General features: G+C 41.5%; 1 protein-coding gene across 2 annotated transcripts in view; it reads left to right on the top strand.

Moving 5' to 3' along the window:
* Positions 1 to 21,989, top strand: part of MPP7 (MAGUK p55 scaffold protein 7) — a 1,877,075-nt gene that overhangs the window by 921,024 nt on the left and 934,062 nt on the right. The gene's annotated exons all lie outside the window — the stretch shown is intronic.

Genomic DNA, 21,989 nt, shown 5'->3' with positions numbered 1-21,989 from the left:
AACCTAACACCCTCGGAGTACCACAAGGCTCTATACTAGGGCCCTTGCTGTTCTCCATCTTCATTAACGACCTTTATACTGTCATCCCAAAAGTCAGCTGTATAGATGACTCTACTCTGATTTGCTCAGCCACATCTCCAGTAGAGTTATGGTCAGCTACCCAGACCACCTTTAATACAATAGAAAACTGGCTTTCTGAACATCGTCTGATCCTAAATCCCAAAAAAACTAAAATGCTGTTATTTTCACCAACACGTAGGACTACCGCTTTCACCTTTACCATAAAATCAAATGATGGCACAATAATCTCCCCTGACCCATCTACAAAACTATTAGGTGTCATCATAGACAATAACCTCAAATTTGACCTACATGTTAACCAAACTATCAAAACCATCAATAAAAAACTAGGGTCACTTTACAGAATAAAAGCCTTCCTAACCCCTCCAGCTAAAATTGCCATAGCTCGCTCTCACCTTCTTTCAACCCTTCTGTATGCATCCCTCTACTCTCGAATTTGAACAAGACTGTCCTTAACAAACTCTCAATTTGCTACAACCACATTGCCAGGTTTGCCACTGGGCTGCCTTTTAGGACACATCATTGCATCAATCTAAATCAGCTTGGTTGGCTTGAACTACCTAGCCTAATCCAGTATAACCAACTGATTATGGCCTATAAAATCCTCTATAATCCGGACAATACTCCTGCACTTAAAAATATTATCACCCCTATAACAATCCTAGACCGCTCGATCCTCTAACAAACTACTAATTCAGACTAGCAAAATTAATAACACAGCCGGTGATTCTCTCTTTGCAAACTCTGTAAGTAGATCCTGGAACTCACTTCCAGCTATTACCTTACTTTCCACCTTAGGTCAATTTAAAACTAGACTCAAACAACATTTGTCACTTAACTGGCTATGTCAATGTATCAAGCCTGGCTAACTTTCGAATGTGTAAAAATCTGTTAACCAGTTTACTGTGTAATTTAATTTAATCCTGACTTGTGCTCAGGACTAACTTTAACCTGTGGAACTTGTTTAACTTGCTTACTTATGTAATCTCTGTAAATAATCTGTTTGTAATATGTAATGCTGGTATTATGTAATGCTGTATCTGCTTACCCTTGGAGCTTTTCTCCCCGGGCCTCCGCTGAAAATGGACATGCATCCAGTTGGACTATCCCGGTCAACAAATGTAAAATAAATAAAATAAAAATAGTTTGCTGCGCTGTAGATTGACAATGTTATTAAGCAGTCTTTATAGAAATACAGATGTAAAGCGGAGACAAAGGCTTTCTTGACTCCAAATAAATACCTGCAGTATTTATCCTGAAATCAAGCCCTTTACTTATTGACTCAAGTCTTGAAATGGTGTTCATAGTCATGATTCTTCCAGGTTGTGGTTTATACAGGAGAATCAGACACATGACTATTTGCAGCAGTAGAATGAAGGCACACCTCTAAAATTTACTTATCAGCCTGACCTACTTCATATTTTGAAAACAGAGATTATATCAGCTTCTTTTTGTGCAGCTGTTACATAAATAATTGTAAGGAATCTATTAAATAAGATTAGAGAATGGGTGACCTTATTACATAAACATTCTTAAGGGATGTATTAAATAAAATTAGAGAATGGGTGATCTGTAGATCACACTTGAGTCCGCTGCTTCATGGCAGCTAATCAAGTTGCTGTGGAGCTCGGACTGAAAAAAAAACAGTGCTGCCATTATTTTATGCTCGCTAAGCAGCACTTTTGCAGTTTAGTGAGTGTAATATAAAAAGTAAAGTAAAATAAAAAATGTGTGCATGTGTTTGTGTGTGAAAGTGTGTGTGTGTGTATGAGTGTGAGAGAAAGATCAGTTGAGGTACTATTTTACTAAGTGCTTTTGCTGTTTAGCAAGTGTAAAGAAAATTAATGAAACAAAGTGTGTGTGTATGTATGTATGTGTATGAATGTGTTTGTTTCTGTCTGTGTGTGAGTGAATGCGTGCATGAAAGCAGAACAGATTGTGTGTGTGTGAGGAGAGTGAAGCGTGAGAGCGATCTGTGGCAGCAGCAGTAAAGAGGATGATGTTCTTCATCTCACATTGCTGCAGTCCTAACACTTGGGTAGTCCGCTGTCCTCGGTCGGCCCGAATATCAAAGTATAAGGCTGACGTCGGTCAGGGCGCATTTGACTGACGTCAGGACGTCAGGGTACAAATGCGCATGACCGACGTCATATCCTCAGTCTTTTTTGCCGCATGGTCCGATGCAGAAGCAGTATTGCAAGTACCGGTTGGCGTTCTGAGATTTTTCGATTTAGAAGTTTCAGACCGAGTTCAAAGTTGGCTAAGTACCCCGTTGGGAATATTTTAGTTTTTTCTTGCCTCAGTCATTTACCGGATGTCAGAAAAAGTTAATAATTGCGTTTCTTGTGGGAAACAGATACGCATAGAGATTATCATACTTTGTGTATTCCTTGCTTAGGGCCTGAGCACGACGTTGTTGGCTGTCGCTCTTGTGCTAGATTTAATAAACGCACTATAAAGAGAAGGTTGGATTGTGCAAGGTTAGTCTTTGGGAAGCGGTGCAACTATAAAATGCCGCCGGATGCTCCGGCGCCCGCTTCTTCAAGAAGCGCAAGGACAAGGCAGTTAAGCCTAGGTTAGAAGAACCGTCTGTACCAGACGCCGGTTCTTTAGAGGTGTCGGTGGAGCCGGTGGCTCCACCGGAGGTTTCTTTGTGTTCCCAGGGTGAGACCTTATTATTGCAGGATGTGGCCTCTCAGGAGACTAGTCAGGCTGAGGGGGCTTCTCATCTTACTATACTCCCCTCCCTTCCCAAGGTGGCTAGGCCCTCTCCTTCTGTTTCAAAGGCTTCCCCCAGGGGCAGGCCAGGTTTGGCTTCAGTTGGTGTTACCCCTAGCTCCTCAGGTACTGTGCCCAAGAAGCATATGCTTAAAATGGCAGAAGATTTGATTACTTTGATTAGGGGTTCTATGCCCCCTCCTGATAAGAGACCTAGGGTGGATCCTGAGCTGGGGGGTTTTGAGCAGGCTTCAGATGTTTCAGAGTCTTCGGCTGAAGACTTGCAGGAGTACTCTCCTTATTCTGATTCTGATGTGGATGATTCTACTCCTTCTGCTACTCCTCCTGAGGATTTTTCTTTTTCAGAAACTCTTCATTCCATGAGGGAGCATTTTAAGTGGGTGGGCCAGGACTTCTCTGATTCCAGGAAAAGGCTTAGGGAATTTCTGTTTTTACCCCAGCATAGGCCTTTGGCTATACCTCCTGTTTTGGATGTAGTGGACGATGTTTTACAGAAGCTTCTCTTAATCCTGATTCTTTGCCTCCTGCTCCTGTTAAGCCGGATAGGTATTACAGGGTGCCTGAAGCTCATAAGTATCTTTTTAAGAGTCCTAGGGCGGACCCAGAGACTGTTAGCCAGGGGCCTAAAGGTGTTAAGGCTTCTGTTGTTAAGAATCCGGTTCCTGCAGACAAGGAGGCTAGGGCCTTGGATAGATGGGGAAAGAAAGTCTATACTTCTTCCACTCTTGCTATGAGGGCTCTGAATTGCCAGTTTCACATGTTGAAATACCAAAATTATCTCCTTTCACTATTGAAGTCTAAGGTTGATGCTCTGGCAGTAGGTATTGATTGTAAGGAGTTGCAAGATTTAGTGCATGTTTCTGAACAGGTGGGTAAGCATTCTTTGCAATGTGGTTTTGATGCTGTACAGGCCTCGTCTAGGGTGGCTGCCACTGGGTCAGTCCTTCGCAGGCACGCCTGGCTGAGGGATCAGAATTTGTCTGAACATGTTAAGACAAGGATTTTAGATGCTCCTTTACAATCTGGCGTGTTGTTTGGACCTCCTGTTGAAACAGTTTTAAAGAAAATGGAAGACAAGGCTAAGTCTATGCAGACTGTTAAAGATTTTTTGCAGGTCCAGCCTCCAAAGTTTAGTAGAAATTGGCCTACTAAAGGGTGGACGTATCCTTCTTATGGTTCACAGTCTAGGGGTAGATCTAGACGTGGTAAAGGCAGAGCCCAGGGCTCTTTCAGGCCTAGAACAGGGAGTTCTCCTGCACAGGCTTGGTGAGGGCAGGGGTCAGTCCTTTCGTCAGCAGACCCAATGACCTACCTTTTCAGCTGCCAGAGCCTGCTCGTCTGGCAGCACCTTTGGGAGGAAGGTTGGCACTTTTCAAAGAAAATTGGAGTTTAATTACCCAGGACAGATGGGTATTGGATATCATTCACCACGGCTACTGGTTTTATTTCCATACCTTGCCTCCTTTCAAAGGCATGCCAGACGTTCCTCCTCCACAAAGACTAGAGGCTCACAAACAGGTTTCTCTGTTGCTCCAACTAGGGGCCATACAGCCGGTCCCTCTGCCAGAAGTGGGCCTAGGATTTTATTCTCGCCTGTTCCTAGTACCAAAGAAGGGGAACACGTGGAGACCAATTTTGGATTTATCTATCCTCAACACATATCTGGACATTCCCAAATTCAAAATGTTGATGTTGCAGCAGCTTTTACCTCTGCTGGGCAAAGATCATTGGATGGTAACTTTGGATCTCAAGGAGGCTTACCTTCATGTTCCTATCAGACTAAGTTGCAGGAAGTATCTGCGTTTTCGAGCTGGGACTTCTCACTATCAGTTCTCTGCATTGCCCTTTGGCTTATCTACTGCGCCCAGAGTGTTCACGAAAGTTCTGGCTCCAGTGATAGCTTTCTTCAGGCTAAAAGGAATACAGATCTATCCTTATTTGGACGACTGCCTAATTCTGGCTCAAGGAAGAGAAGAGCTTCTTCATCATTTGGATTATGTGATAGCAGTGCTAAGATGCCTAGGGTATTCTGTGAACGAAATAAAGTCCAGTCTAGTACCCTCTCAAGACATGTGCTTTCTGGGTGTGAGACTGAATACAGCATCCCAGATGGCCTTTTTAACCCCGGACAAACAAAAGAGTCTATCCCTTTACTTCCATCAACTATCTCATCAGTCCGGGCTGACTGCAAGGACAGTCCTTCAAGCCTTAGGGTTCATGGCATCTTGTATTCTGGTGCTTCCCAATGCCAAACTGCATATGAGGAAGCTACAATGGTATCTCAAAATGTATGGACACAGCACTGCCAGGATCTAGACACTGTCATTCAAATAATACCTTGCATTCAAAAGGAATTTTTGTGGTGGGCTCAGGAATGTCACCTAAACAAGGGACTCTCTGTGACCCGGCCAGAGGCGAGTCAGATTTTAACGACAGATGCCTCAGACAAAGCTTGGGGAGCTCATCTAAATGGAAAGTGGATACAAAACAAGTGGCCTGTCAGACTACAACATCTACATATCAACATGAAGGAGATGTTAGCAGTCCAGTTTGCATTAATTGCTTTCAAGGAATTGCTTCTTCCAGGGCAGGTGTTGATTCTAACAGACAACACAACTGTCATGTGGTACATCAACAAGCAAGGGAGAACGCATTCTTATCCTCTATGCAGGCGAGCAATGATTTTGTGGGAGACTGCTCTCAGTTTACAGCTCAATCTTCAGGCAAGGTTTCTGCCAGGAGCACAGAACTCCTTAGCAGATGTGTTGAGCAGACGAATTATGGATCCCCACGAGTGGAAATTGGATCCTCATGTATTTCAGAAATTGACAGTGTCATGGGGAACTCCAGACATAGATCTGTTCGCTTCTCCACTAAACCATCAGCTGCCAAAGTTTTGCACAAAAAGGTTTCATCCCACAGCTTGGAAAGTGGATGCTCTTTCTTTCAATTGGAGCAATCTTCATGTATATGCCTTTCCACCTCTGCCTCTCCTCCCAAAGGTACTTCTAAAGGTCAGACAGGACAAGCCAAGGATGATTTTAATAGCTCCGGATTGGCCTCGACAACACTGGTACCCATTACTGAGAAGTCTGGTACGGAAGCCTCCATGGCCTTTGCCTTCGATTCCACACCTGTTGTCGCAGGAGGACAGCCATTTGCTAAATGTCAAGCTTCACTCTCTGCACCTAACAGCCTGGCATATTCTGTTTTGAACCAAAGTGGGCCTCCACTTCCTCAGCAAGTTTTGAATGTTATTTTGGAAGCTAGGAGGCCTAGTACAAGGAAAGTGTACGCAGACAAATGGAAGAGATTTTTGTTTTGGAGTGCAGCAAAAGATTTTGATGTTTCTGAGCCTAATTTGAGTGTGGCTCTTCAATATCTTACTGAGTTACTGGACAAAGGTTTGTCTTTCTCTTCTATTAAAGTTCATGCTGCAGCAATTTCAGCTCACTATGATTGCAACCCACCATTGTTTTCTCATCCTTTGTTCAAGCAATTTCTTAGAGGGGCAAAGAATATAAGACCCCCACGAAGAGCTCCTACTCCTGCTTGGGATCTCAATTTTGTGTTGGAGAAACTCACTCTACAACCTTTTGAGCCTGCAGCTACTGTTGAGTTGAAATATTTATCTTGGAAGACTGCTTTTTTGTTGGCCATTACCTCTGCAAGAAGGGTTTCTGAATTACAGGCCCTTATGGCAGTTGAGCCTTTCTTGATTTTCCATAAGGATAGGGTATCATTACGTACTAATCCTTCCTTTATGCCTAAGGTGGTTTCTAGTGTGGCTTTAAACCAAACTATTCATTTGCCTACTTTTTATGCAAATCCCCAAAATAAAGGGGAAAAGATTTTGCACACTTTAGATGTCCACAGGCAGTTGCGTTATTATTTGGACAGAACTAAAGGGTTCAGGCAGTCTCAGCAGTTGTTTGTTTCTTTTGCCTTGAGTTCTCAGGGCAAGCCTGTATCAAAACAAACTATTTCTAAGTGGATTGGGTTTTGCATTGCTTTCTGTTATTCCCATCATGGCAAGGAGATTCCAGCTGGGATTAGGCCTCATTCCACTAGGGCTACTGCCACTTCAACAGCTTTTAGGGGAGTGGCAACCAAGGATATTTTGGAGGCAGCTACTTGGAGTTCTGTACATACTTTCTCTAGGCATTATCACCTGCCACTTTACTCTAAGTCCAGGGCTGGTTTTGCCACTGCTGTTTTGCAGGGCATTTTGGCAGCTCCTGCTTCCTTGTAGTTAGCCATCCTCCCTTACCTCTGCTTTGGGATTCTACCCAAGTGTTAGGACTGCAGCAATGTGAGATGAAGAACATAGTACAGTTTTGTACCTACCATAAATGTAGATGTTCAAGATCCACATTGCTGCAGTCCAATTCTCCCTCCTTCCCTCTGTAGTTAGAGGGTTGTGTGGGTTGGGTTGTACATTTTGTATATTGTATATATTGTACATATAGTTAGTGCAGGGTTGGTTGGTTGGTTGTTTGTTTGCTGTCTTTTGGTTTTGACCTTTATTTTAGGGTCTTCTGACATCTGGGGCAAGAAAAGACTGAGGATATGACGTCGGTCATGCGCATTTGTACCCTGACGTCCTGACGTCACTCAAATGCGCCCTGACCGACGTCAGCCTTATACTTTGATATTCGGGCCGACCGAGGACAGCGGACTACCCAAGTGTTAGGACTGCAGCAATGTGGATCTTCGAACATCTACATTTATGGTAGGTACAAAACTGTACTTTCATCGTGTTACCCTGCTGCAGTCATCACACTTGGGTTATCCTGCCGTCAGGCGGTCCCGCAGTCTGCCCAAATTCCAAAGTCTTGGTCCGGCGTCGTTTGCTGTCGCTTCTTCCCTGACGTCAGTGTGCCAGGGGTATATAAGAGGCATCCGACGCCATTTTCTTTAGTCTTTCTTGCCACGAGGTGCCCGAAGCAGAAGCAGTTCGCAAGTGCCGGTCGGCCGACACCTGAGATTTTCGATTTGAATTTCAATCCGAAGTCTTCAATACAGCTAAGTACCCCGTTGGGGAACATTTTCTTGCCACAGTCCGATGTCAGAAAAAGTTAACAATTGCATTTCTTGTGGGAAGCAAATACCTCATAAGGACTTTCATTCCTATTGTATTCCCTGCCTAGGTCCAGACCATGACATCACAGGCTGTCGGTTTTGTGCTAGGTTTAATAAACGAACTATCAAATGCCGTTTTGACTTCGCACGGCATTACTTTTGTAGGAAATTTAATTATATCATGCCGTCGGAGCAGCCGACGACCGGCATACATTAAAAACCCAAAGATAAGGACAGGCAGCCTAGGAACAAGCCAGACTCCGAGGCCTCTGCTGGGCCTGTCGCCGATTCTCCGGTTTTCAGTGAGGCGCCTACGCAGCCCCTGACGACCGCAGAACTGGAACCCCAGACAGCTGCGGATTCCCAAGCGGAGCCTACTAGGCCGACGCAGCCATCTTCCGACACCGGAGCAGAAGTAGACCCCGGTGCAGTGGAAACACCTTCGGTTGCAGAAGGTGTCTTCAGACCGACTACACTCACCATTAAATCTTATGCTAAGCTTAAAACTCCTTTAAAACCTAAGAAGACTGTACATCAGTCTACAGTTCAAGGCCCCATGCCTAAGAAACAGATGCTTAAGATGGCTGAAGATTTTATTACCCTAATCAGGGGTTCCCACCCCCCTCCTGATAAAAGACCAAGACAAGAGGAGGATTATGCTTCCTCTGACCAGGTTTCAGTTTCCTCAGATTCTTCTGAGGAACAGGATTACAACTTTCCACCTTATGAAGACTCTGATGCTGAAGACTCTATTCCCTCAGCATCTCCCCTTGAAGACTACTCCTTTGGGGAAACCTTACATACCATGAGGGAACATTTCCACTGGGAAGGCCAGGACTACTGTGATTCTAAGAAAAGGCTCTGAGAGTTCCTTTTACTGCCCCAGCACAGACCTCTTGCTGTCCCTCCTGTTTTAGATATTGTGGATGATGTTTACTTGGAGTCTAGTTTAAATCCAGACTCTCTACCTCCTGCTCCAGCCAAACCTGACAGATACTACAGAGTACTTGACTCACACAAATTCCTTTATAAAAGCCCTGTGGCTGACCTAGAAACAATTTCCCAGGGTCCTAAGGGAGCTAAAGCGTCTATGACTAAAAATCCTGTGCCCTCTGAAAGGGCTTCCAGAGCCCTAGATAGATGGGGAAAGAAAATATACACCTCAGCAACTCTGGCTATGAGGGCATTCAATTGTCAGTTTCACATGTTGAAATATCAGCAGTTCCTACTGTCTCAGTTAAAACAAAAAATGAGCACACGTTCTGAACAGTCTGAATTCAAGGAAATGCAGGATCTGTTGCATGCAGCTGAACAGGTGGGCAAACATACTTTACAATGCGGATTTGATTCATTGGAAGCTTCCTGTAGAGCAGCTGTTACTGGCTCTGTCATACGTAGACATGCTTGGTTAAAAGAACAAACCCTTCCTGATCATGTTAAAGCAACATTATTGGATGCACCTTTACAGCAGGATGTATTATTTGGTGTCAAAGCAGAAGAGGTTTTAAAGAAAATGGAGGATAAGGCAAAGTCTATGCAAACGGTCAAGGATTTTTTGCAGGTACAACCCCCTCGTTTCAGCAGAAATTCGCCAACAAAAAACTGGTCCTGTCCAGCTTCTGATAGATCACAGAGTGGCAAATACAGACGCCCAAGGGGCAGAGGTCAGTCTCAAGGCCCTTACAAACCTCGCCAATGAGGTTCTGCTACCCAGAAAGGAGGATAAGACAGGCCCCAAGCTAACAGAAGACAAACACAATGACTCAATCCTCAGACTACCAAGCAAATCTCTCCTTGCAGCTCCCTTGGGAGGAAAATTAGCATTTTTTGCAGACAAGTGGCACATCATCACAAAAGACAAATGGGTTCTAAACATTGTCTCTCAAGGATACAGATTCCACTTTCATACCTTACCAAGGATAAAAGGAATGCCAAACCTACCACCAAATCAATGGGCAGAGGCACAAAAACAAATTACAGCTCTCATGAACATGAGAGCCATTTCAAGAGGTACCTACACAGGAGCAAGGACAAGGATTTTAATCAAGACTCTTCCTAGTCCCAAGAAAGGACAAAGCATGGAGACCCATTCTGGATCTTTCAATTCTGAACACCTATCTGCAAGTACCAAAATTCAAGATGCTAACACTACAGCAGCTTCTTCACATGCTGGGCATGAATGCTTGGCTAGTAACTTTGGACCTCAAGGAGGCATACTTGCATGTCCCTATCAGACAAAATTGCAGAAGATACCTCCGCTTCATTGCAGGTTCAACGCATTATCAATTCTCTGCACTGCCCTTTGGCTTATCTATTACGCCCAAGGTCTTCACAAAATGCCTGGCACCAGTAATTTGATACTGCATACTGCAGACAAACATCCCTCAGATTCTACAATATTTAACTGAGATGTTGCACAAAGGACTTTCCTTTTCATCTATTAAGATCCACGCCTCAGCAATTTCAGCTCATTACAACACGGATCCTCCTTTATTCTCACATCCACTCCTAAGACAGTACCTCAGAGGGGCTAAGAACATAAGACTGCCAAGGAGAGCACAAACGCCTACTTGGGATCTCAACTTTGTTCTGGAAAAGCTTACACTGCCACCCTTTGAACCAGCTTTTACAGCTGATTTAAAATTTCTTTCATGGAAAACTGCCCTGCTACTAGCAATAACCTCAGCTAGAAGAGTCTCAGAGCTACAGGCACTAATGGCAGTAGAGCCTTTCCTCATTTTTCATCAAGACAGAGTCTCTCTACGAACTAACCCTTCCTTTATGCCAAAGGTGGTATCCAGTGTGGCCCTAAACCAAACCATTCATTTGCCCACCTTTTTCCCAAACCCCCAGAACAAAGGAGAAAGACTCCTGCGCTCTTTGAACATTCACAGGCAATTATGTTGCTACTTGGATAAAACTAAGGCTTTCAGAAAAACTGACCAGCTCTTTGTAGCCTATGCAACAGGATCACAAGGAAAGGCTATTTCAAAATAGACCATTTCTAAATGGATAGGGCATTGCATACGCTTCTGCTACACACATCATGGGAAACCTGTACCTGCTAACATTAGGTCCCACTCCACCAGGGCTACAGCTACATCAGCAGCCTTTCTCAGGGGAGTGCCAACCAAAGATATTCTGGAAGCTGCAACTTGGAGTTCAGTGCACACCTTCACCAAACACTACCACTTACCTCTATATTCTAAGACTAGAGCTGGTTTTGCCACTGCAGTTTTGCAGGGCCTACTAGCTTCTTCTGACCCTCTTTAACTCCACCTCCCATCCTTAGCTTTGGGATTCAACCCAAGTGTGATGACTGCAGCAGGGTAACACGATGAACATAGTACAGTTTTGTACCTACTATAAATGTAGATGTTTGAGTGTTCACCCTGCTGCAGTCCAGGTTACCCTCCCTCCATCCCCTCTGAACTGGCTGAACTTATCTCTACCACTCTATCCTATGCTACCTCTGTGGTGTATTTGCTTGTACCTAAAGGTATTGTTTCATTTTTATCTAGCTATATGTATATACATATATATATTTTGCCTACCTATTGGGGGCACCTGACATCTGGGGCAAGAAAAACTAAAGAAAATGGCGTTGGATGCCTCTTATATACCCCTGGCGCACTGACATCAGGGAAGAAGCGACAGCAACTGACGCCAGACCAAGACTTTGGAATTCGGGCCGACTGCGGGACCACCTGACGGCAGGATAACCCAAGTGTGATGACTGCAGCAGGGTGAACACTCGAACATCTACATTTATGGTAGGTACAAAACTGTACTTTTGCATACCTCTCGACCTGTTAATTCAACATAGTTGGATACTTCTCTACTATCCAGAGTTTTGCCTCATATTTTTGGTCTGTTTCTAATAAAATTCATGTTTTTCTGTCAAATGGCTAAGGACTAAAGTTACTAAATAATGACACACATTTGAGTTTCAGACTTCATATACTCCAGAAAATGCATGGTAACACAAAAACTATTATTCTAGCAAGTTTTTAAGTTTATAAGAACAATATTTATACTCTGTCCCTATGTTTGGGCTTTTGTCCTCCCTGTTATTTCTGGCTTTGTCCAGATTTCGTGTGTGAAGAGGTTGAGAATTATACTGGATAAACCTAAAATAAGTGGCAGAGAGAGGCTCAAAATAGGAACATTTGTAAGTGTTGCTGTTATAAATTCACAACATTACAGGAATATTTCAATTGATGTTAGCATGCATTTCTTAAAGAAGAGGTATGAGTGTGTGTGACTGAGTGAGATTAACCAGTGGCAGCAGCAGTAGAGAGGTTTGCATAACTCTCAACTTTTCAGCTGAAGAAATCTGAATAAAGCTTAAAATAGAGGTAACAAAGGCTCAGAAATATGAATGGAATGTAATTACTGCACTTATAAATTTATGAACTTGCTTGAATAATAGGATTTGTGATAGCATGCATTTTCTGAAGGAAATAAAACTGTGAAACTCAAATGTCATTATTTAGTGACATCAATCCCCAATGACAGGTGACAAACCAGTCATTTTAGGAGTAAAGGACCAACAAATTAAAGTAAATACCTGGATATTTTCTAAAGTGTTATATTCTGGATATAAAGTGCTTCTTCCTACACCATTAGCATATACTACAGCAAGTTTGAAATATTAGGCAGAGGAACTGTTTTACATCAAAATATATAAAAAAATAATATAATAATAAAAAGAAAATAAATAAAACAAGTAACCGAAAAGCACACAACTTCCAAACAGAAAAAATGCAGTTATAGGCGCTGTTCTCCAGTAACAATAAAGGTTTTCCTCTTAATGAAATGTGGAAACTCAGTTTCGATAAATTCAAAGTCCAAGTCCAACAGACCACTAGGTAAAACGTTTCAAGACACCAATTTATTTGACAAAAAAAAACAGATTAAGCGCTTTCATCTCCCATATGGAGACTTCATCAGAATCTGTTACACATAAAAATCTTCAGTTTAAATACATCTTGATAGAACACACTTAATTAATCTTGACTTCTAATAGGCTGGCCATTAATTGACACTAATTAACATTGAGGTAGTGCTGAACCAAACCTTTGATAATTTACACTTGAATATAATACAAAGTTGTAGAGGTTCATAAGAATTCATGATCTTAAAATTTCATAATTAAGTAAAGTAAAATCATCAAAGAAATTGTGACAGGAAATACTCATTTCTTATTAATACATTCATTTGGTGTATAAATACCAATAAATATGTAAAAAAATATATAAAAGTCTATATAAAATGTGTATAATATATATATATATATATATATATATATATATATATATATATATATATATGTATATATATATATATATATATAGTATAAAAATATTGTATGTTAAAACCACATTTATTCTTGTAACTTTAGTAGTGTTAAACAACTATGTTTTAAGGTACACCCTTAATAAAATAAAATATATATTATATATACATGCTCCATAAGGACTGAATCTGAATATTTTATTTATTTACATATGTTACAACAGTTAACCATCTATCGATGTCTCTTTGGGTCATTAGCGAGAATCTTAAGGGCTGGGTTAATGGATATGTGGTCATTCAGCCCATAATTTCCACATGCATCCAACCTTAACTGCCAAACCATCTCCCTAAATTCCAGTTTGGTTTCCCAATCCCCCCCTCTCTCTTGCTTCACCACCTCTTCCAATATCCAAAATTTAAAATCTGCATCTCTACATATCCGGGTATGTCTAAATAAGGCATTGTTATCGTTCATTTTGATAATATCTCTATTGTGTTCATATATACGTGCCCTTAAATTACGTTCAGTTTTCCCTATGTAGTATTTCAGACATTTCTTACAGTAACACAGATATACCACCCCTTTTGTGTAACAACTGTAGTATTTACTACCTGTCAATTTCAAATTTATATTTGGTAGTTCCAATTCTTTAGTATCTGCCATAAAAACACATTGTGCACACCTACCACATCTAAAAGTAAATAAAACAACAATTTTGCCAACAGCCCATTCTCTAAGTACAACAATGCCCTTAGGGGGTACGTTATTGTGGAAATAATGCCCTTCCAGGGATGTAGAGGCCCTCTGCCTGCAGTGTCGGGCCTAAGAACACCACTGGGCAGGCGCTATTTCCACAATAGTACACACCCTTTCAGGCATTATTGCTTGCCCAGTAGTGGATGAAGAAAAACTTGCAAATGTCTGTCTGTAAATGTACCTAGTGAATTCTCATGACCTATACTAGGTGTCAACTTTTCGAAGGCACAAAAGAGAGTAGCTTTGTCAATAAACTGTAGTTGCACCCTGTCAATATTCTGGAAAGAGTTAGAAGGCCTATTGCTATTATTAGAATTATTACTTACATAAAAATTAAACCTTTTCACAATTAAAGCTGCTTTATTCTACCAAATTATTATCCTCTTTTGGCATTGCCTGATTTTATTTGTACTATTGCCATCTTTAAAATGCTTTCCGTTTATCTACAAACCTAGGTAATGACTGTAATTTGTCAGCTTTAGAATTGCAGGTGGTCCATCTTAACAGATTTTTGTAGCTGTTAAAGATCAAGTGCAAAGCTTTTTTTATTTTTATTTATTTATTTTTTATCACTTTTTGTTATAATTATGCCTTCATTTTTTAAATTGGGCTGTCTTATTCTAAAATGCATATTTTTTTTTACTTTAGTTACTTCGGTGGACCTACATTTATTAAGTTAAATAAACTGGTGTTTCTGTTTACTGTATGCTGAGCAACTGTCTAATTACTTCCTGATTTCATGTCATCCAGCCATGCCATCTGATGATATATTAGAGGGGTGAAACAGTTCTGTAGTGGGTACCGTAGTCTGCAGCAGACTTTTGCTATAAAGTAACCAGAATGCATAACAGCCAGTCACTTGACTCAGTAAGACAATAAAGCAATGAATAAACACAGTTATATTGAAGTGGAAGGCAAAAAAAGTAAGATGGAATAGGTTAAGGTTCTTAGTAAGCTGTATAGCGCTTGGCAAACTATTAAAAGACATTGGAAAAAAAATTAAAGTATTGGTGTTGTCAAATGAATTACTAAGTACATAGTCAGTCATTATTCATTTAACTAGGATACAATTGGGAGGGTATGCTAGTTGCAGAATTTATAGAAGTTAAATCACAAAATTTTGCTATTATTAAAGCATATGAAGGAGGCTTGGTTAAGTAAAAAGTTTGAAGGTCAAGGCTGGAGGGCAGTGATTCCGAGTTTAGAAGAAAGTACTGCAGATGTATGACCAGTGTGCTGTAGGTTTATTACTTGAAGTAACTAATGAAGGACCTGTATGAGAGAGGGACCTTAGAATGTAATTTGAGGGAAGAGGTGCAAGTTGGCCAGCTAGTAATGTGAGGGAGTTTTGAAGAAGTAGTTTGTAAAGTAATGGTAGAAGGTGTAGAACTGAACTTTGTTAGATTAGGGAACATTCAGTTTTGGGTAGGGACTGATCAGTGAGGTCTGTCTCAGGAGCTAAGGAGCTGAATTTACAAGTATTATTGAAAGTTGCTTATAGAGAGCTCAAGTTCTTTTTAATGGCTGCTGAGATTGTGTGTATTATGTGTTGGCCAGTAACACCTTTTTCCACTTGCTATTTTGCCTTCTTGTGAGAGTAGGTGCAAGTATTTTTCCCCAGACTAACCATTTGTTTCTATATGGCATTAAAATGTTTTGGTGTTTGTTAAACTAAATACTAAGGTAGCAGAATTAAAAGGGGTTCTGGATTTCTACAAGCAATACACCAATCCTGGGGGGCTGGGTTTTAGTGAGCACCAAAGATCACTGCCTTTCTTATTTTACTGTGTAGTGCAAGCTTATTATCCTGGTGGCCACGGTGGTGCAGTGGTTAGTATTGTCGCCTCACAGCAAGAGGTTCTCCGGTTCGATCCTCGGCTGGGGTGCCTTCTGTGCTGAGTCTGCATGTCCTCCCTGTGGTCGCGTGGGTTTCCTCCGGGTGCTCTGGTTTCCTCCCACATCCCAAAGACATGCTGCAGGTGGATTGGACACTCCAAATTAGCCCTATGTGTGAGTGCATGTGTGTGTGTGCTTCTGTGGAAGGTTCGGCGCCGGGCTGGCAACTCGACACTGTAAAATTCCACTGCCAATCATGAGTGGACAGGTGATCCGCTGTGGTGACCCCTAACCGGGAAAAAGCCGAAAGAAGAAGAAGAAGAAGTGCAAGCTTATTATCCATGAGCTAACTTGTGATTAATTATTGATGGAGTGAGAATTGCTAGAACGATAAATGGTCATGTCAGCACTGAATGCTACTTCTTGATCATATAGATCGACAGTATTGTCTTCACTGTCTCCATCTGTTCCCAGGTAAACCGAGTCATCCATTGGCATAGAAAGAAATCGATAAATGTTTAGTTTCCTAAGGTTTCTAAAAACTGAAGGTGGTACTCGGCAGTAAACTTGGGAGGTCTTTCACAGCCCCATCTACCTGATTGTGTTGTGGATTGCCAGATGTATAAATACACAGTCGTTTTTATACAACAAAGGAACAGGCACATGTGGAAGGTTAAACAATCAGACTAAAATCAAGACACTTTTGATCATATCAGAGACCCCTAACAAGATGAGGAGCAGCAAAGTCATTAATAGAAATTCCTACACTGCTCAGCTTCTCTTATGATGGCTGTGTGATTGTCAGCATGAGTTAAAATTCATCAAGTTTATTAAGAGTTCTAAAATTTGCATAATATGGCTTCAGAGATCTGTTAGATTTTTTGTCCTTGATCTGAACCTTTTAGATTTAACAGCAGAAAAGATGCAAACAATTCTTAATATTCAAAGACAGCTCGCCTTCTTCCCAAAGGATAAAATTAAATGATCATTTTCTAAGTAGTTGGTATCCATTGCTCTACCCCAGTTAACAAATGAAAGTACAAATAAATAAAATAAAAACTTGAAGATGCAGCAACGGTGTTCTTTTTTTCCCTTTATTTAGTGCGGGCAAAATATTTCTTTATTTAATGCAGAAAACCTAGGCAGTTGTTTTAGGATAGCCTAGCCTATATCAAGTGTGCCATCTTTTCCCTGGATGAGTGTACATAGCAGTAGTGTTCTCATTCCTAATTGCTAGAATCACATTACTGCTTAAGGCTCTATGTTCACATTTATTCTCCCATATGCTTACCAGATAACTGGAAGTAGGTGAACTGATTCACCTTATTTGCTCCCTTCACAGGCAAGCCCAGACTAATGAAATGCTGTTTCACTGTACGATTCAGCAACAAAAGAAATGAGATCCTTTAGGAACAAAGTCAAGCATTGTCACAGATAATTATTTATAAAGAAAGTGAATGGTGGCTAAAGTAATAGTAACTGCAGACTTGTGTGTCTGTGCGATCAGCAAACTGTTGACACAACAGCACATGAAAGGTTGCATTGCATCATTAGAGAATGAGCAGTCAGGAGTCAAGTTGTGGAGAAACATATAGGAGTCTAGAGGAGAATATTGAGAAAATCTGAGTTTTACACTTAATCGTGCATATAGGGCAGACAATTACTCATAAATCCTAGTTGCTCTGACTTATGAGTAACAAAGTAAGGATATTGGAGCAAAGCCTCACACATGAGTGGCTTGTAGGGTGGGAGCAAAGCCTGCACTCTACAGATCGCACCTGTTAAAAAAAATGTTTGTTAGTCTTCAAACCATTGGATTTAGAATTGCGCTGTTCAGAATTCTAACTTTTGGATTTCAGCATAGTGTTCTGGTTGTAGATGACCATTTTCAAGGAAGATGGGCGCTGTAATTGAATTTACTAACATATTCAAAGTCTTTTATTTTAGCACCTACATCACTCAGAGAATTCTTTGTTAAGACCGTATTATTTTTAAACAACTATTTATTTATTACATTATCAGTTTGTGACATGAGTTCTCATACATTTACAGGGATATTTGACTTTCCATTATTCAGAACATGCATTTATGTACAATTTCCATCATGACTCTGTTCTTTACTTTTGTCCATTTTTTACTTTAGCGTTCCTACCAACCTACTTATCTTAGTCATCTGTTTGAGACATTGTTTTGTATATATTTTTTCCTAAATTCACCATTTATTTTTGTGAAAATGTCTTCCTCCCGCTTATAATGATCACAGTAGTAATACCCATTTGTCAACCAGGTAGGTCCACTGAATACACAGCCCCTTTTCAGGAGCAATCTAGGAGTAATGTTTGGTTAAGTGACCTGCTTAAGGACATCAGTAGGTAAATAAGGACTGAAAGCCTGTACCATAGGAGCTACGGCTCACAGCCTTAAACCTCTCTGCAAACTCCCAGATCATCTCTCTCTCTATTTTGCTTCCATTACAACTGTCTGTACTTTACATACTACACAGTTAATCTTTGATTTACACTTTTGTGTGAATTATTTTTTTGGCTACTAGTAATGCTAAACTTAATAAGGTCTTACTGTGTCTCAATTCTGAACCAAGATACCAACTTAATAGCATCATCTCCTTGCTTAATATAATATGTTCCCCCAGTAGTTGTATCAGTGCATTCTGAAGGGAACCCTTAAACTCATGTAACTCCCTACATTCCCCAGAAATGTGTTTCTAATTTCCTCTGTCATTCCATTCACATCTGTATCTGCCCTCCAAGCCTGTTCATTCCCCATTGAGGAGAAAGATGGTTACAGGCCCATCATCCAGGCAGACATCAGTGTCCCCCTACCCCCCCCAAACCCAGGAGCTCCTAACCATCCTCATCAGCTTACAGGGGACTCTCTCACTGCCAGTCTGTAAGGGAGGAGTATCTGAGCTTCCCCACATGACTGCCCCTTACCCTAATCGCTACAGAGTAGCAGAATATCCCTCTGCCTCAGATTTTATGTACTGCACCACATAGAGCAATCACTGAGTATCACTCAAATGGCAAGCCAAGCCACCTACCTCCCCTCAGGATGGGAGAGCTATATGCTGCTCACTGCCATTCTTTCTGCCCCTTTCCCTCCAGCTCCGTTGTCTGCTCATGGAATCGGGGTTTCTGGATTGCATTTATGGTGTTATCACTGTGTGCCACAAGAGGGGGATCTTCACTGTTCTTTTGTAATTTGTCATTCTAATCATCCCTCCTAGTCTTATTAATCTCCTCTGATTGATTCTTATACTTATCATGTAATATTTTGTCCTTCTAACTATTCCTTTCTGAATAACATCTTTTCTGAATTCTACTAAAAACCCTACCAGAGCTGGCTTTTCATTCACTACTCCCATCTCTCTCTCTGCCTATATTTCACCAACAGTCATGATAGGGAAGGTAATCTCTGAGCTGCAGATCAAACAACTGCTTGGCTTCTTCCTACTTCATCACTTTTCCCTTATAACTTATTTGCTACCAGTAATGTGGTTCCTTTGTTTGTTTCGTCCAAGTACTTCCTGATATGTTTTTCCTCTTTTCTGTGCCCGTAATTCTATGTACTCCAATTGGCAAAACCTTTTCTCTCCACTCCCTCAGGGGTTTAATCTTTATAATGTTGTCTGCCACATGATAAATATAATATTCTGTATAATTATGTGTGATCTGCCTAAGGACGTGCCTCCAAAACTCTAACCTCTCTGGATCTCTCTATGTCCTTCCATACCACTGTTGCAGTATTCTTAACTAAAGGGTTTCCCTGCCAAGGGTTGCCTGATGTCCGGCCAGTATACCAAAGCTTAGGATTTTAGGTTCATAGGTGTGTATTTGGCTAACGGCTCTGGAGCCTATATAAGCCTAGCTCAAGAAGATTCCCTAGCATCATGCCGCCCAACGTTAGTTCCCAGTGCCCCTGTCAAGCAAGGCCACTGAAGTGATCCCCGGGATGAACTTCCTATTGCCCATCCACTCTGCAAGATTTCTCTTAAAGAGGGGCAGTGAAGTGCTCTGCTTGACGTGAAAGGGAAGTTTGTTCCAGAGTATGGGAAATCTTTAGGTGTAGCATATCTAGCAGCACTGGGTCAGACATGGCTTTGAAGGTCAAACAGCGATTGCCTCTAAGTAGGCGATAAGAGACAGAGTATAGCTGGAGTTTTTTGAGTCTGTCTGTGTAGGGCATGTGTCTAAGGCCTAAGATCTTCTTCTTACTGAGGTATTTTAGTCAGCTTTCCAGTTGTTGTAGGTGTTACAGACATCATATGTCACTCATATGATCCCCACTCTAGGCATAGGGCATAAAGGTTACACACAGATGTGCATGCCTCAAAACAACTTTGCTGCCAGTCCCAAGACCATCACTGAAAATTGGTTGAACAAGTCTTCTATGATGGTTACCAAGCCATGTTTTCAGATAAGTGCCCCGTTGGGGTTTCTTCTTATCTTTTCTTTCTTTTAGTGTTATGGGCTTACATGTCATCCAGAAAGGGAAAATATCAATGTGGGTGGCAAGATTCCCCATAAGGATCGTCATGAGCAGTGTTTCTTTTATTTGGATGCTTTGCATGACCATACACAGTGTTCTGTCTGCCAAGCATTTGCCCCTAAGATCTGACATAGTTGTCTCACCTCCTTGTCCATCTGCCTGTTGAACCAATGTCGTAAATTTGCTGGCTCATGGTTTGATGGCAGAATTCTCCTATCCTGAGGGTCAGCTGCCTGTTAAGGAAAAGGCCAAATGAATTAGATCTGATTTGGCTGCTCTCCCACCTCCCTCAGATGTCTGTCAAGGCTGGTGAAGGCCCAGAGGATCACTCAGTTTTTACATTGGATTTCTCTGCTGCATCCATATCGAAGGCCAACATGGATCCAACATCTGGCATGTCCTTGGAGGCTGTGCAGATGCCCTTTCTGAATGTTGAGGGGGAACCTTAGCTGATCATTCAGAAAGTCTGAGGGGGGTTCCACAGATGCTTCAGGAGGAGATTCCTACTTAATTGATTGAATGTAGGCAAGGTTCTGAAACTGTTGGTATATTTAGGGTAGACGTCCCTCAAAAGAAAAAAAAAACTATGCATATTTCTCCTGCTCCTAAAGATCTCCACTGTAGATAGTAGGATTTTACGTAGTGGTTGTTTAATGCATTGATGACATTGAAGCTACCCCAAGGAGTTTCTGTACCTGCTCCCCCTGGTCCTCTCCCTCACTCAAGAGGCCCAGAGAGCAGGACTCCTCTGATAAAGACTTGGATTCTGAGGAAAAATCTTTAGCATATTCCTCTCAGATCGCTTCTCCCTTGGATTATGGTTCTGAAGAAGAAGACTTTATTAGCCCAGACTCTCTTTTTGAAGAACTCTGTTTTGGGGGTATTATTTCTCATATGATGGAGTACTTTAAATGGGACTGCTCTCAGGTTTCTGATATTCAGAAGAGGTATTATGAGCTCCTCCAGATGGAGTCCCCTAAGCCCTATTCTGTTCTTCCTATCATGGCTACCATTTTAGATACTGTTTTTGGTGCTTCTGTGGTCCCAGATGCTCAACCTCCAGCTCCTAAGAAATCTGACAGGTTTTACAAGGTGCTTAAAGACTATAAGTTTCTTTACAAATGTCCTCCTCCTGATCCCTCTGTGGTGTCTGTCTCTTATGATAAGCCCTCTAAGCGTTTGTCTTCTCAACTGCTTCCTTCAGACAAGGGCAGTAGGGCCATGGAATGGCTGGACAAGAAAGTATATACTGCTGCCACCTTGGCCTTTCAGGATGTTAATTACCAGACCCATATAACCAGGTATATTTTAGCCCTTCTTTCTCAGGCTATGTTTTAGCCCATCTTTCTCAGGCTTCCCAGGCTACCTCTGGCCTTTCTGATTCTGAAGGTTAGACCTTGACCCTTTCTTTACTGGGCTGCACTTCTCAAGTAGCCTGAAACTTTATTAAATGTAATTATGATGGAACTGATGCTTCTGCTAGAGCTGCTGTTTTTGGTTCTGTTTTGAGATGTTACTCTTGGCTTCTTCTGCAGCCTTTGCCTGATGACATGAAGCATAAAGTGTTGGATGCTTCTGTTGATAATAAGAAGTTATTTGGTTCTGCAGCTACTGAGCTTTGTTAAGTCTCTGCAGACAGAAGAAGAGACAGATGCCACAGAGGGGTAAGGCCTTGCAGGAAATGAAGCAT

Source organism: Protopterus annectens, chromosome 3.part1, assembly GCF_019279795.1.
Source record: "Protopterus annectens isolate FY-2018-M chromosome 3.part1, PAN1.0, whole genome shotgun sequence".
In the NCBI taxonomy this organism is placed as follows: domain Eukaryota; kingdom Metazoa; phylum Chordata; order Ceratodontiformes; family Protopteridae; genus Protopterus; species Protopterus annectens.
The sequence above is the reverse complement of the archived record's forward strand: the minus strand, read 5'-3'. Positions and strand labels throughout refer to the sequence as shown.